This window comes from Pristiophorus japonicus, chromosome 5, assembly GCF_044704955.1.
Source record: "Pristiophorus japonicus isolate sPriJap1 chromosome 5, sPriJap1.hap1, whole genome shotgun sequence".
Taxonomy (NCBI): Eukaryota; Metazoa; Chordata; class Chondrichthyes; family Pristiophoridae; genus Pristiophorus; species Pristiophorus japonicus.
The window spans coordinates 23,419,064-23,433,934 of record NC_091981.1 but is presented as its reverse complement, the minus strand read 5'-3'; positions in this window follow the sequence as shown (position 1 = coordinate 23,433,934).

Below are 14,871 nucleotides of genomic sequence, written 5' to 3'. Positions count from 1 at the left end.
CGTGCAGTTTGGTTTCCATATTTACGAAAGTATATACGTGTTTTGGAGGCAGTTGAGAGAAGGTTCACTAGGTTGATTCCGGGGATGAGGGGGTTAACTTATGAGGAAAGGTTGAGTAGGATGGGCCTCTACTCATTAGAATTCAAAAGAATGAGAGGTGATCTTATCAAAACGTATAAGATTATGAGGGGGTTTGACAAGGTGGATGCAGAGAGGATGTTTCCACTGATGGAGGAAACTAGAACAAGAGGGCACGATCTTAGAATAATGGGCTGCCCATTTAAAAGAGAGATGAGGAGAAATTTCTTCTCTCAGAGGGTTGTAAATTTGTGGAATTCGCTGCCTCAGAGAGCTGTGGAAGCTGGGACATTGAATAAATTTAAGACAGAAATAGACAGTTTCTTGAACGATAAGGGGATAAGGGGTTATGGGGAGCGAGCGGGGAAGTGGAGCTGAGTTCATGATCATATCAGTCATGATCTTATTGAATGGTGGAACAGGCTCGAGGGGCCTTATGGCCTATTCCTGCTCCTATTTTTTATGTTATGTAACCCAGATCCATACATTGGACATACATCGTTTCGCGCAGTCTCGTTGAAGGCTTTGGCGTCCCCTTCTATAATCTGATTTAGGCAGAATATTATCTGAATGGCGGCAGATTAGGAAAAGGGGAAGTGCAACGAGACCTGGGTGTCATGGTACATCTGTCGTTGATAGTTGGGTTGCAAGTACAGCAGGAATTGAAGAAGGCAAATGGCATGTTGGCCTTCATAGCTAGGGGATTTTAATATAGGAGCAAGGAGGTCTTACTGCAGTTGTACAGGGCCTTGGTGAGGTCTCACCTGGAATATTGTGTACAGTTTTGGTCTCCTAATCTGAGGAAGGACATCCTTGCTATTGAGGGAGTGCAGCGAAGGTTCACCAGACTGATTCCCGGGATGGCAGGACTGACATATGAGGAAAGACTGGATCGACTGGGCCTATATTCACTGGAGTTTAGAAGAATGAGAGTGGACCTCATAGAAACATATAAAATACTGACAGGACTGGACAGGTTAGATGCAGGAAGAATGTTCCCGATGTTGGGGAAGTCCAGAACCAGGGGACACAGTCTAAGGATAAGGGTTAAGCCATTTAGGACCGAGATGAGGAGAAACTTCTTCACTCAGAGAGTTGTCAACCTGTGGAATTCTCTGCTGCAGAGAGTTGTTGATGCCAGTTCATTGGGTATATTCAAGAGGGAATTGGGCATGGCCCTTACGGCTAAAGGGATCAAGGAGTATGGAGAGAAAGCAGGAAAGGGGTACCGAGGTGAATGATCAGCCATGATCTTATTGAATGGTGGTGCAGGCTCGAAGGGCCAAATGGCCTACTCCTGCACCTATTTTCTATGTTTCTATGTTATCTTTTCGGCTTGGGATGCTAGGGCCCTGATATTGGTGGCCTTACCGCCTGCTGCTGCCTGCTGCCGCCGACTGCTGCCGACTTTCTGCTCCGGTCTCCTCTCGGTGCTACTTTCCACATGGGCTGGAGCCAGTGGGAGGGATGTACCGCCGGGAACCGCCTGCTGACAGCTGCCGGCCAAGTTGCGTAAGTGGCCTGTCGCCTGCCGAGCTGCCAGATCGGTGTGGACGGGAGTCGGTGCCAGCAGGGGAAAGGACCGGTGCTTGGAGGCTGGTCTAACCACGACGGTAAGTATGAAGACCTGCAAAAGGTTAGTGAACACCTTTTAAAAAAAAAAAAATTTTTCAGCGACTTATCTGGGTGGGGTCCGCTGAAGGTGTTCCGGTGATTTTATTTTTTTTTGTAATGGTTTTTACTTTTCAGCTCTTCCACCCTCCCTGGGTCAACTCGATCTTCGGCGGCACTTGGGCGGCAAGCTTATTTGCCGTCGAGATTGAAAGCTCCCGCCCGCTGATGCCAAGATTGACGGCGTAAGCCGTTATTTTGCCGCTGGGTCTTACTGCCACCTCTTTTAGAGGGATCTTCCTGGCAAAGTACCGTCGTGACTGCAAAAGCTTCTGTAGATATGTGAAGAGAAAAAGATTAGTGAAGACTAATGTAGTTCCCTTGCAGTCAAAATCAGGTGAATTCATAATGGGGAACAAGGAAATGGCAGACCAACTGAACAAATACTTTGGTTCTGTCTTCACTAAGGAAGACACAAATAACCTTCCCGAAATACTAGGGGACCGAGGGTCTAGCGAGAAGGAGGAACTGAGGGAACTGAGGGAATTCCTTATTAGTCAGGAAATGGTGTTAGGGAAATTGATGGGTTTGAAGGCCGATAAATCCCGAGGGCCTGAGGGTCTGCATCCCAGAGTACTTAAGGAAGTAGCCCTAGATATAGTAGATGCACTGGTGGTCATTTTCCAACATTCCATGAACTCTGGATCAGTTCCTATGGATTGGAGGGTAGCTAATGTAACCCCACTTTTTAAAAAAGAGTGAGAGAGGAAACAGGGAATTATAGACTGGTTAGCCTGACATTGGTAGTGGGGAAAATGCTGGAATCAATTATTAAAGATGTAATAGCAGTGCATTTGGAAAGCAGTGACATGATCAGTCCAAGTCAGCATGGATTTATGAAAGAGAAATCATGCTTGACAAATCTTCTAAAATTTTTTGAGGATGTAACTGGTAGAGTGGATAAGGGAGAACCAGTGGGTGTGGTGTATTTGGACTTTCAAAATGCTTTTGACAAAGTCCCACACAAGAGATTAGTGTGCAAAATTAAAGCACATGGTATTGGGCGTAATGTATTGATGTGGATAGAGAACTGGTTGGCAGACAGGAAGCAAAGAGTAGGAATAAACGGGTCCTTTTCAGAATGGCAGGCAGTGACTAATGGGGTACCGCAAGATTCAATGCTGGGACCCCAGCTATTTACAATATATATTAATGATTTAGACAAAGGATTTGAATGTAATATCTCCAAGTTTGCAGATGACACTAAGCTGGGTGGCAGTGTGAGCTGTGAGGAGGATGCTAAGAGCCTGCAGGGTGACTTGGACAGGTTAGCTGAGTGGGCAAATGCATGGCAGATGCAGTATAATGTGGATAAGTGGTGGCAAAAATATGAAGGCAGATTATTATCTGAATGTGACAGATTAGTAAAAAGGGAGGTGCAACGAGACCTGGGTGTCATGGTTCATCAGTCATTGAAAGTTGGCATGCAGGTACAGCAGGCAATTAAGAAATGGAATGGTGGCCTTTATAGCGAGAGGATTTGAGTATAGATGCAGGGAGGTCTTGCTGCAGTTGTACAGGACCTTGGTGAGACCACACCTTGAGTATTGTGTGCAGTTTTGCTCTCCTAATCTGAGGAAGGACATTCTTGCTATTGAGGGAGTGCAGCGAAGGTTCACCAGACTGATTCCCGGGATGGCAGGACTGACAGATGAAGAAAGATTGCATCGACTAGGCTTATATTCACTGGAATTTAGAAGAATGAGAGGGGATCTCACAGAAGCATATCAAATTCTGACGGGATTGGATAGGTTAGATGCAGGAAGAATGTTCCCGATGTTGGGGAAGTCCAGAATCAGCGGTCACAGTCTAGGGCCTGAATTTGGTGAAACCCAAGGCCCATCCATGTGCCACCCAAAAGACCGCCGATGGCCGCCGAGAGACATAGAAACATAAAAACAGTCTAAGGATAAGGGTTAAGCCATATAGGACCGAGATGAGAAGAAACGTTTCCTCCCAGAGAGTTGTGCACCTGTGGAATTCTCTACCACAGAAATTGTTGAGTCCAGTTCGTTGGATATATTCAAAAGGGAGTTAGATGTGGCTAAAGGGATCAGGCGTATGGAGAGAAGGCAGGAGTGGAGTACTGAAGTTGCATGATCATATTGAATGGTGGTACGGGCTCGAAGGGCCGAATGGCCTGCTCCTGCACCTATTTTCTATGTTTTCCATGTTTCTATGTCTCTCGGCAGTCCTTTGGGCGACACTTGGGTTGGCCTTGGGTTTCACCAAGTTCAGGTCCTAGATGTTTAACCACGTTCTGCAAATGAATGGTCATGATTTGGCCTTCCTTCCATTCCTCTTGCGCCACACCATTCATTTCACTCAATATTTTCTTTAATTGATTCCAGACTGCCCTCACGGACTGGACGAGGTTAGCCAAGTTTGTGTTAACAAAGGAGGTCCTGGTATTAAAAACAGTCTCGACATCAATGATCAGGCCTTGCCGCCTTCTGTTATGATTCTCTTTAATAGATTCGGTACCATTCCTTTCAAGGGTATGATTAAGCTTATTACTCTCCTTGGATTTGGTGTAATATAACTGTTCTAATTCCGATTCCGTTAAGGTTGTACTGGCCCTCTCCCAAAATCCCTTGATTAATTCCTGTATCATTCTCCCGTATAATCGCGCTGTCTCAGGCTTGCACCACCAAGGTAGTTCCACTAAGGTCAGATTCCTTATTATAGGCAGCACTTCGTGATGCACTTCATGGTACAATATCACCCGAGTTGGGATTATCACTAGCCCGTTTGTTGGCTCTGGGATGTGTTTAGGACAAACAATCGGAGTCGGAAGCTGCCTTTCCCGCAAGTGTGTTGTATTCACAGGGGGAGGTATTTTCGGATGAGGTTTTAATCCTACTGCATGTATAACCGCACTCCCGTCACTACATCACTTGATATAATGCACTGGCATGGTTACCATACCACTAGTACTCTGGTCCTATTGTGAATAAACATCGTGCAATGAGTCATCTGCTCCCTAATTCCTTGATTTGGAACTGGACTGTCCGGGTCTGACTTTGAAACCATAAATTACCACTCCCGGCCTTACACATCTGCAAATTCCCCCCATGAGTTTTCCACCATTGAGGCCAACACAACTGGGAAAACCCAGTGCTTTGGGATTGGGTTGGGCTCCCTACATTTCCTTTGGGGTCTCCTACTTGGTGATACCTTGAGTGGTCACCCACTTCCGCCTACACAACCCACACTGGTGGTCGCTTGTTGCATATTATGCACACCTTCTTGGACCTCATAGGTGGGAACCCATACAGTATCCGAGCACACAGTTTCACAATTACCTGTGATGGACTGGAAGGTAATCTTCCGAGCCGAGCCTTAGGGTGGTGTCGCTGGGACAATGGTGATCAAGCTGTTATAATGGAAGTAGGTAGGAGTGCTCCCGTGTGCCTAATCGGCAGATGGTGAATTTTCGAGATATAACAGAATCACCACCATGAGCCAGAACAATTCCATCATGCTATACATCTCCTTGCCTGTGGGGGACAAGGGACAAAAACAGAGTGTTACTCCCGGCTCTGCATTTTATGTGCCCCCACACTCTGCCCTCGGCCGCCCCTACGTTATGTAAGGGGCTTCCTTCTCTTTTTTCTTTCCCTTACTACGTCGTGAGGTTAGAGGGGTCTGTGGGGCTTGTCTGTGGACAGGAGGTGGTTCCGGATCTGGGGCCGGGGAGGTTCTTACAGCTCCCGTGTCCTGTCCACCTTCATTTGGATCATACTGTACCTGATTAGATGCGGGTATCCCATCGGGCACCCCTTCTTCCTCATCCCACTGGCGAGGATGAATCCGGCTCACCATGCTCATAATCATAGCTTGTTGTCTCCTTGACCTGCTGGTGGGCTGAAAAGGCTTCATCTGGTTAATATGAAACCACTTAATTTTCTTAGGTAACCGAGCCGCTTACACCATGTGACTAACTTTGTCAATGATACTAAACGGTCCCTTGTACAGGAGTTCAAACACTCCCACCCTTCCATAGTTCCATTACCTGGCTTCCCACCTCCCACCCCTGAGGGTAACTCGGGGCCAGGTGTGGTCGGTGTTCATGAGGCAAGTAACCCATCCCTTTGGATTTATTATTACTGATTCCCATCAGGATTAGGGGAGGTACCTCATCCCACTCTGTGTTGTGTTTGTTTAATTCCTTTAGCAAGGCTAACTTTAATGCACAATGCATTCTCTCCACAATTCCCGATGTCTGAGGGTTGTGGGTTACGTGCCACATTCCTTCAATACCAAGCAACTTCAGAGTGGCTTGCATCACCTGACCTCTAAAGTGACTTCCCTGATCTGATTCTACCACCCAAGGGAGTCCGCATCTAGAGAATACTTCCCTCACCAGAGTCTTAGCCGTCCGCAATGCTGTGGCCGATTTGCACGGAGTAGCTTCTACACATTTTGTCCACTAGAAACAAACAATATTTATTGCCCCTCTTGGTGGTGGGCAGGGGCCTGATGAAATCTGTCTGCACACACTGCCACAGCCCCTCTGCTCGATGGGTATGTCCCAGGGCAGCCTTCCTCTTTTGTGGGTCACGATTCTTAGCTGCGCACACCAAACAAGTTTTACAGTAACCTTAGACATCTTCCCTTAGATGGAGCCACCAACCCACCTCCTCGACTCGCTTCCAGGTTGTCTCTGGTCGGGGGGTCCGGCCCCTGTTCCCCCATGTGTAAGCTACATGAATTCCTCCCAATATTCCTCAGGCACTTACCCACTTTAAACAACATGCCTTCTCTGATCTCTACGTCACTAGCGCTGTAGGGGCCTTCTACAGACCGACCTGCCTCTTTCTCCTCAAGGATAGCTTTTGGCACTATATCCTCCAATCACACCCTTTTAAGATCTGGGGGACGCGGAAGCGCATTCGCCACCGGGATCGTGGTGGCTACCATTCCAGATTGGTACGGATCCCACGGGACCCCTTTATCTCCCCCATTCGAGCTAGTTCATCTGCTTTTCTGTTCCCCTCCCACCTAGGTTCGGTCTCAGAATGTGTTTTTACTTTGTGTATGTAATAGTCTTCGGTCCCCTTCTCCTACAATAGTTGTCAACATTGGTGCTGCAATTAACGGATTACCGTCCACAGACTTAAAACCTCTCCTAGCCCGAGTTCGCCAAATCTAGGTTACAGCTGCCAATTCTGTTTGTTGAGCCCTAAGTGTGGTGAGCAACTTAATCACCAATTCCACCCTTTCTTCCCGATGATCACCTACTTAAAGCAAATTAAACAGAGAATCCATTGTGACTCTACTTAAGAGCCCAAGGGGTTAGTCATAAAATTCCTACTGCCCATTGGGGCAAATATTCATTTAAAATTAAGAAACTTTCATTTAATAATATCCAATATCTTTACTTTTCACTCATCACTGCAAAACGTGGTTCCTTGCTGACTTTTTAAAAAAAGCTGTGAGTGGAAACGGTTGACTTCCTTCTCGGTTTATAAGAAGGTGGAGCAAAACATTTTCTGACGTCATTACGTCACCTCACATAAGTTAAGAAAACTTTCGCAAACAACCAAACACCAACTTTTATTTTCTTTTTCCGAGCAAAAATTGTTATCAACATCACTATGAACTTTAAACATTCTATGAACCAATTCTGTGCCAAATATAGGGTGTCTTCCCCCTTTTTTCCCAATGTGAACGTCCCATGTCCGGAACTAGAGACACTCACACAATTTAAAATAACCAGAATTTCACTGTGGCCACAATGAAAGTTGGGTTTTCATAGGTTAATTCATCTCAATTGCTCCAACTTAATTCAGACCAACTGTAAACACAATACCCATAAAACAAAAAATTATCAACATGCTTTCAAAAAAACAAGTAAATTACAACAACTTTCTCTTTTTATTCCTTCTGTAAAAATTATAAGAACCCTGCAAACGTAACTGAATAAAAATTAGTTTTCACATTTTAAAAGGATGAAAGTAGAAAAAGGACAGAAACTTTGCCTTTCTTTCTTTCTGCAACTAAAACCTGTTTCCTCCTGCACAGCTTTTAACATTTTCCTCTGGTACATGGGAGGTGTGTAACGATGACAAAATCCCAAATAGTTGGCAGTCAAGGGTCCCAGTACTTCCTTCAGTTCATCTTCGGAACTGCTGTAACTGTTTTTCTCAACATTTCCAATATTCCAACTTCCATTTCGCATCTCCTTAGATGATGCTTACAATTCCTATATTTTTAGCTTTTCACTGAACATCTCATCATAGGGTAAGAAATCCTTTTTTCCCCTCCGACCCAATGTACAATTACTGCTTAGTTCTCACTTGTCAAAAACTTAGATTGTGGGTGTCCCGGATTTCAAGTAACCAATTTGAAAAGACAGTGCTTTGTTACGATTTGAATTTTCGAATTGAATTAAAACAATAAGACAAAAGCAATTTTTTGCTGCAATTAAATCAAAACAAATTACTTTGTAAATGATAAATTCATTTTTTCCAGCAGACACCATAGCAACTAACTTCAAGGCTGAAGCTTATCTTTTGCAAAACAAATTGTCTTCTGTTCATTTCAGAACTGTTTGAATTATAATCAAAATAGACCTACACCTGTATTTTTAATTTATGATGTAATTCAATTCTGGGTACACGATTTCATTAACATTCTTAAACAACCGCATTCACACAGCTTAGAAAATATTGACCCATGTAATGGATTATGACCTGGAGGCACCAAATTAATTCAAAACCAAAAACATGGCTCAAGTGCCTCTCAAATAATACATGTGTACAATCAATTAACCAACTTATCAGTATAAGCATTTGTCTAACGACAAGAGAAAAAAAAAGTTAAACAGCTTTTAGCTCTCTATACAGAAAGGTGGGTGGAGTTAAAAGAAACATACAGACAGCTTTAACTCCCCAAACATTCAGTCGGAACAACTTCCACAAAAACAAGATTGAATTCCAGCAACCTTTAATGTTCCTTTCACTCAGTAAATCCTATGTTTTATTTTTCTTGGCACAAATGCTGGCAGCTAAAGTGTCCAATTCAACTTAAGTTCTTTTATCTTTTGTCTTTTGAACAATCGTCTCAGCAGCTTGATTCTATCCTGTCTCACTCTCCCAGACCAGGAGGTGATGGCACACACAATGCCTCTCTGAACCCATAACTTATCTTCCAACTCATTAATCTTCCTTTTGCACTCGGTGTGATTCCCCCTTAGTGCTCCGTTCCCCTACAATCTGTTTCTGAGCGACCTTCAACATATCTTTCAGGTCCTCATTGGTTCTGAGACCGCCCATTCCTTCTGAAACTTTGTGCTTCTGAGCAAGCTTCTTCCGCTGCTTTCATCTCTGACTGTTTATCCTCCAACTCCTTTTCAAACTTCTCCGCTTCAAACATTTCCTCGAGCTTCTCCTTTTCTAACTTAATCTTTGCACACTCACTGTTTTTAACCTGCTTTTGATAGGCTAACAACCAAATGGCTTCCATCAACTCCAGCCAACACGTGGAGCCTTGGGTCCACTGGTCAGCTGCCACAACCGGATCATGACCATCTATAATGACCCGTACCCACCTCCCCCCGAGAGGGAACTCATCCATCGTCCTGGACATTGTCTGCGCTTAATGAGTCCCTGTTCACGTGTCAAATCTGTAAGACCTGCTGTCTTACAGTTTAAAGAGTTCAGACTCGTAGAATAGACAACTCAAGACACGGAGATCACGTTTTACCCTTCACGGGATAACCTTTACTTAAAAATCAACAAAACAGTACAAGTAATCATCCAATAGCATCAATGCACAACAGTTCCTGCATAGATCGGTCCCATAAAATGTGCTGTCTAACAGGTTATTTACTTTACACTCAAGCAATTTTCAGCAAAAGCTCACACGTAACTAACACTGCCGGTGGTCAAGTGCCCAGTAATTAGTCCATGGCTTTTTGGTTGGAACTGACCAAGTTTCCCCCTCGACTGCAGCAATGTATTGCTTTCTCACAGTCCAATTATACCTAAACATTTGGCAACCGGCCCACTGCGTGCCTGTCCCAAACGGTACCAATAATGATGGATTAATTGGTCTTCAGTTCCTTCTTTTCTAAAGTCTACGGTTGTTTTTTCTCCATTCCTTAATTAAAAATTTGTGATGTTTCAATTCATTGTAACTTCTGTAAGAAATCCTTGTTTTTGCAGTCTTATCAATCCGTGGGCTCCAAGGACAATTACTTCACTTTATCTGAGGATGTTACCGCTAGAACAGTCCTCCTTTCACAGACTTTCCCAGGATTGTCATCCATGATAAACATTTTCGCAGCTGTAAAAGTTCAGCAAAGAGAACTCTTGGCCTTACAAGGTATACTGGGTGATAAGAATTTGGTCAAATTTTAGGTTCGGCCATTTTAAAGCATAGTTCCAGCAAAAATAAAGCAGAAAATGGTGCCAGTCTCTGAGCTGGTGGCTTCCAGTGCATCTTCATCATCGCTCTCTTCTTCTTCCTCCTGACTGAGGAGCTTCTACGTCTTGAGGATCTGAAATGAAAAAGGGACAAGGATTAGGTTGTGACGATCGGAAAGGAGAGGGGAAGAAGTGCTTACACCATCCGTAGCTTGTGAGTCAGTATTGTGGGATGAGGAAGAAGTGGGAAGAGAGAAGGAGGATTAGAAATGCAGAGACCCTGATCATGGATCCTTCCAGCACTGCCTGTGGCCATGGCTTTCACGATGTCCCATCCAATAATTGCCAGGACTGCCACCTCCACAGAGGTTAAAACGTGCAGTCACACTTGTGCTGCTCCAGTTTCTTGCTGCTGCCTCCTATTATGATCCATCTTCTCCCACAAGAAAGAGGGAAGTGTGTTAGTGATTGTCCTGCAATATGTTTTTGTGATGTGGCTGCTGTTGTATATACATGCCTGTTTACTGAGTGATATCTGTAACACTGTTATGCAACACTGAATGTACCCTTACACTGTACACACCTTACCTGTACACCAGAGGGTGCTGCTGTTGGAGACCTAAGGGTTTCCTGCACACTGCAGGTAACCCAGTATATAAAGGAGCTCACAGCTTGGTGTCCTCAATCGAGGAGCTGCAAATAAAGGACTACAAGTCTACACAGTTTCAGTATCATACCCTGCCTTGTGGAGTCATTTGCTAAAGGTATCTACATACACTACAGCTGTCATGGTTGAATAGCTGCCAGTGCGTGATAGAGATTGCTGGTAGGTGGAGGAATGGGAATGTTGTGAATTGACCAATTGTTAAGACTAGTTGGTAGGATATGCCATTTGAAGATTGAACTCACCTTGACAACTCTTGTCCAATCATCAAACTTCTTTCTGCACTGCACTCATGTTCATGGAGCCATACTCCTGTCATTGACTTCCTCCGCTACTTCGTCCCACTGCCTCCTCATCATATATCCTGAGGGCATCCTGCCTTCCTGCAGATACAGAATCTCCCTCATTCTCTCCACCTCATGTATCAAGGCCTCCAGGGCGGCATCAAAATCAGCAAGAACAACTTGTATTTATATAGCGCTTTTAACGTAGTGAAACATCAGGAGTGTTATCAAAGAAGAAATTAGACACTGTGTCTCACAAGGAGATGCAAGGGCAGATGACCAAAAGCTTGGTTGAAGAAGTAGGTTTTAAGGAGCATATCATCCATGCCTTTGTTACCTCTAGACTTGACTATTCCAACGCACTCCTGGCTGGCCTCCAACATTCTACCCTACGTAAACTAGAGGTGATCCAAAACTCGCACCAGTGTCCTAACTTGCACCAAGTCCCGCTCACCCATCACCCCTGTGCTTGCTGACCTACATTGGCTCCTGGTTAAACAGCACCTCAATTTCAAAATTCTCATTCTTATTCACAAATCCCTCCATGGCCTCGTCCTTCCTTATCTCCATACCCTCCACCAGCCCCACAACCCCCCGAGATGCCAGTGCTCCTCTAATTCTGCACTCTTGAGCACCCCTGGCGTGCCTTGATGACCCCGAGATGCAGAATGCCCACAGCGCTTGGTCTGCCCTCCAGGCCTCCATAACCAGTGTCTGCAAGGCGGCGGCGGTCACTCAACCAGGAAACACCAGGACTGGTTTGATGAGAATGATCAGGAGATTCAAGAACTAATAGACTGCAAACACAGGGCATTTCTGAGCCTTAAACAGCAACCCAACTCGGGAGCAGCAAAGCAGCATTACAGACAGCTAAAGGCTAAGGTCCAACAAAAAACCCGGGACCTAAAGAACAGGTAGTGGATGGAGAAAGCACAGGAGATACAGCAGCTGGCCGACAGCCATGATGTGCGAGGATTCTCCATCGCAGTCAAGGCCACATACGGACCAAACTTCCAAGGCCCCACCCGATTCCTGGCCAAGAACAGGGAAACACTCATCAAGGACACCGAGGCAGTCAGGGCCCGCTGGAAGGAACACTTCGAAGATCTCCTCGATCGAGATTCTGCCTTTGACTTGAGTGTTCTCAACTCCATTCCGCAGCATGCTACCCACCACCACCTCCGTGTGACCCCAACACTGCATGAGGTAGAAAAGGCCATAAGACAGCTAAAAAACAACAAGGCTACGGGAGCGGATGGAATCCCTGCTGAGGCACTGAAGTATGGCGGAGAGGCACTACTGGTGCAAATACATAACCTCATCTCTCTCATCTGGAGGGAGGAGAGCATGCCGGGAGATCTCAGAGATGCAGTGATCGTGACCATCTTTAAAAAAAGGGGACAAGTCCGATTGCGGCAACTACAGAGTGATCTCCCTGCTATCAACCACTGGGAAAGTCGTCGCTAGAGTCCTCCTCAATCGTCTTCTCCCCGTGGCCGAGAAGCTCCTCCCAGAGTTGCAGTGCGGATTTCGTCCCCTCCGGGGAACAACGGACATGATTTTTGCAGCGCGACAGCTGCAGGAAAAATGCAGGGAACAGCGTCAGTCTTATACATGGCCTTCTTCGACCTTACAAAGTCCTCCTCTGTTTCGGATGCTCCCAAAGGTACGTCACCAGTGTAAGGTCGAAAATCCACAGCCGCATTTTATTAGAACACCCTAAGGACAAGAAAACTAAGATTTTAAATGAACATTTTTGGCCAAGTAAAATCCTCAGACCAGGCAGGCTGGGAAACGTGTGGGCGGATACAGACGTTGTGGAGTCTGACTCACAAGCGAGACACTGGCCAATGGGGGAAAAGTGCATTCTGGCAGGCCAATCAGGGGTCGAGTCGGGTCTGAAGCGGGGAAATCCTCAACCAATGGGGACTACCCGGCCCAGTTCGAAAATATGACTCACCCCTAATCAAATTATAAATGTGGACCATCATCTACCTAATTAATATGGACAGTGGACAATAGTCCTGAGATCACTGTGGTGATGGCCCATCAAAGGGGAGGCCCAGTCCAGGACTGTTACAATGGACCAGCAGACTTTGAGACACCAATGTGCACTGAAACAATACCCCTGTCCTCACACCTATCTGTACCTGTGACATCTTCTGATTAAATATTCAAAGCTATCTCCCCGCCCAAACTTACACAATGGACCACCAACTGAGTTTGGGCACGAAAAGGCCAGAACTAAATTGGATACAAATATAGGACCTACGGAACCACCGAGAGAAAAGGAGCAGTAGGAGAAGGAGTCGAGGAGCAGTAGCAGTCACAGACAGACAGAAACCGAGAGAGAACGGAGACAGACTGTTACCGGCTGGGAAACCTACCATCGAACGGGCCCTGGACTCGACTTGTGTGCAGAATATACAACCCAACTACCGAGAGGCCCAACATCGTCTCAAGAAGCCAAGCCGCACACCGAACAACGCTCCGAGACCAACCAGCTGAAGAACCGGAGACCGAAGTAACTGCGAGGCAACATTCACTCCAGCTACCCCGTAAACCAACCATCCTAAGGCTAAAAAAATAACTGTCAAAAGAGATCGTAAGTATCATCCTGGGGTTTCTTTCCCCAACTGCCAGCCTCGGTCAGTCAGGTAAAAAGGTGGGGGGGGAGGGGGCGTTGGGGTGGTGTTGGAAATGTCTTGTAAAGATAAAATTGTGTAAGGTTTTTGTTGTGTCCGTTTCTTCCCATACATTTTCATAGTTTATAAGTGTGTGTCAGATATGTGTTTTGATGAAGTTTGACCTTGTTGGAAACTTACCGTGGTTAATAATTTGGACTTGCCCGTTTTTTTTTTTCGTTCCAAGGACCACTGGTCTCTGAGTGTTTTGTTTTCCCTTGTGGAAGCTCATAATCCACCAAAATTCTGAGGTTAGAACCAGATAGGGGTGCTAGGGTGCTTCGAAACTGCCAGTTTAGTGATCAGCGAGCTATAAGCTGCTGGACCGTTCTCTAGAAGGGACAGAGAGGTCCAATACACCAACAGCCACCAAAGACCCCCGTAATTGGGCAGAGCAAAAACCCCCTACACCATCCTCTGCCTGCTCCACCACGACATGCAGGCCGTGATCCTTACCAACGGATCCATCACCAATTCATGTCCGGACTGGGGTCAAGCAGGGCTGCGTCATCGCCCCAACCCTCTTCTCAATCTTCCTTGCTGCCATGCTCCACCTCACAGTTGATAAGCTTCCCGCTGGAATGGAGCTAAACTACAGAACCAGTAGGAAGCTGTTCAACCTTCGCCGTCTCCAGGCCAGGTCCAAGACCACTCCAACCTCTGTCGTCGAGCTACAGTACACGAACGACACCTGCGTCTGTGCATACACAGAGGCTGAACTCCAGGACATAGTCGACGTTTTTACCGAGGCGTATGAAAGCATGGGCCTTACGCTAAACATTAGTAAGACAAAAGTCCTACACCAGCCTGTCCTCGTCGCACAGCACTGCCCCCCCAAACATCAAGATCCACGGTGTGGCCCTGGACAACGTGGACCACTTCCCCTATCTCGGGAGCCTCCTATCAACAAGAGCAGGCATTGGTGATGAGATCCAACACCGCCTCCAGCGCGCCAGTGCAGCCTTCGGCCGCCTGAGGAAGAGTGTTTGAAGATCAGTCCCTCAAAACTGTCACCAAGCTCATAGTCTACAGGGCCGTAGTAATACCCGCCCTCCTGCATGGCTCAGAGACATGGACCATGTACAGTAGACACCTCAAGTCGCTGGAGAAATACCACC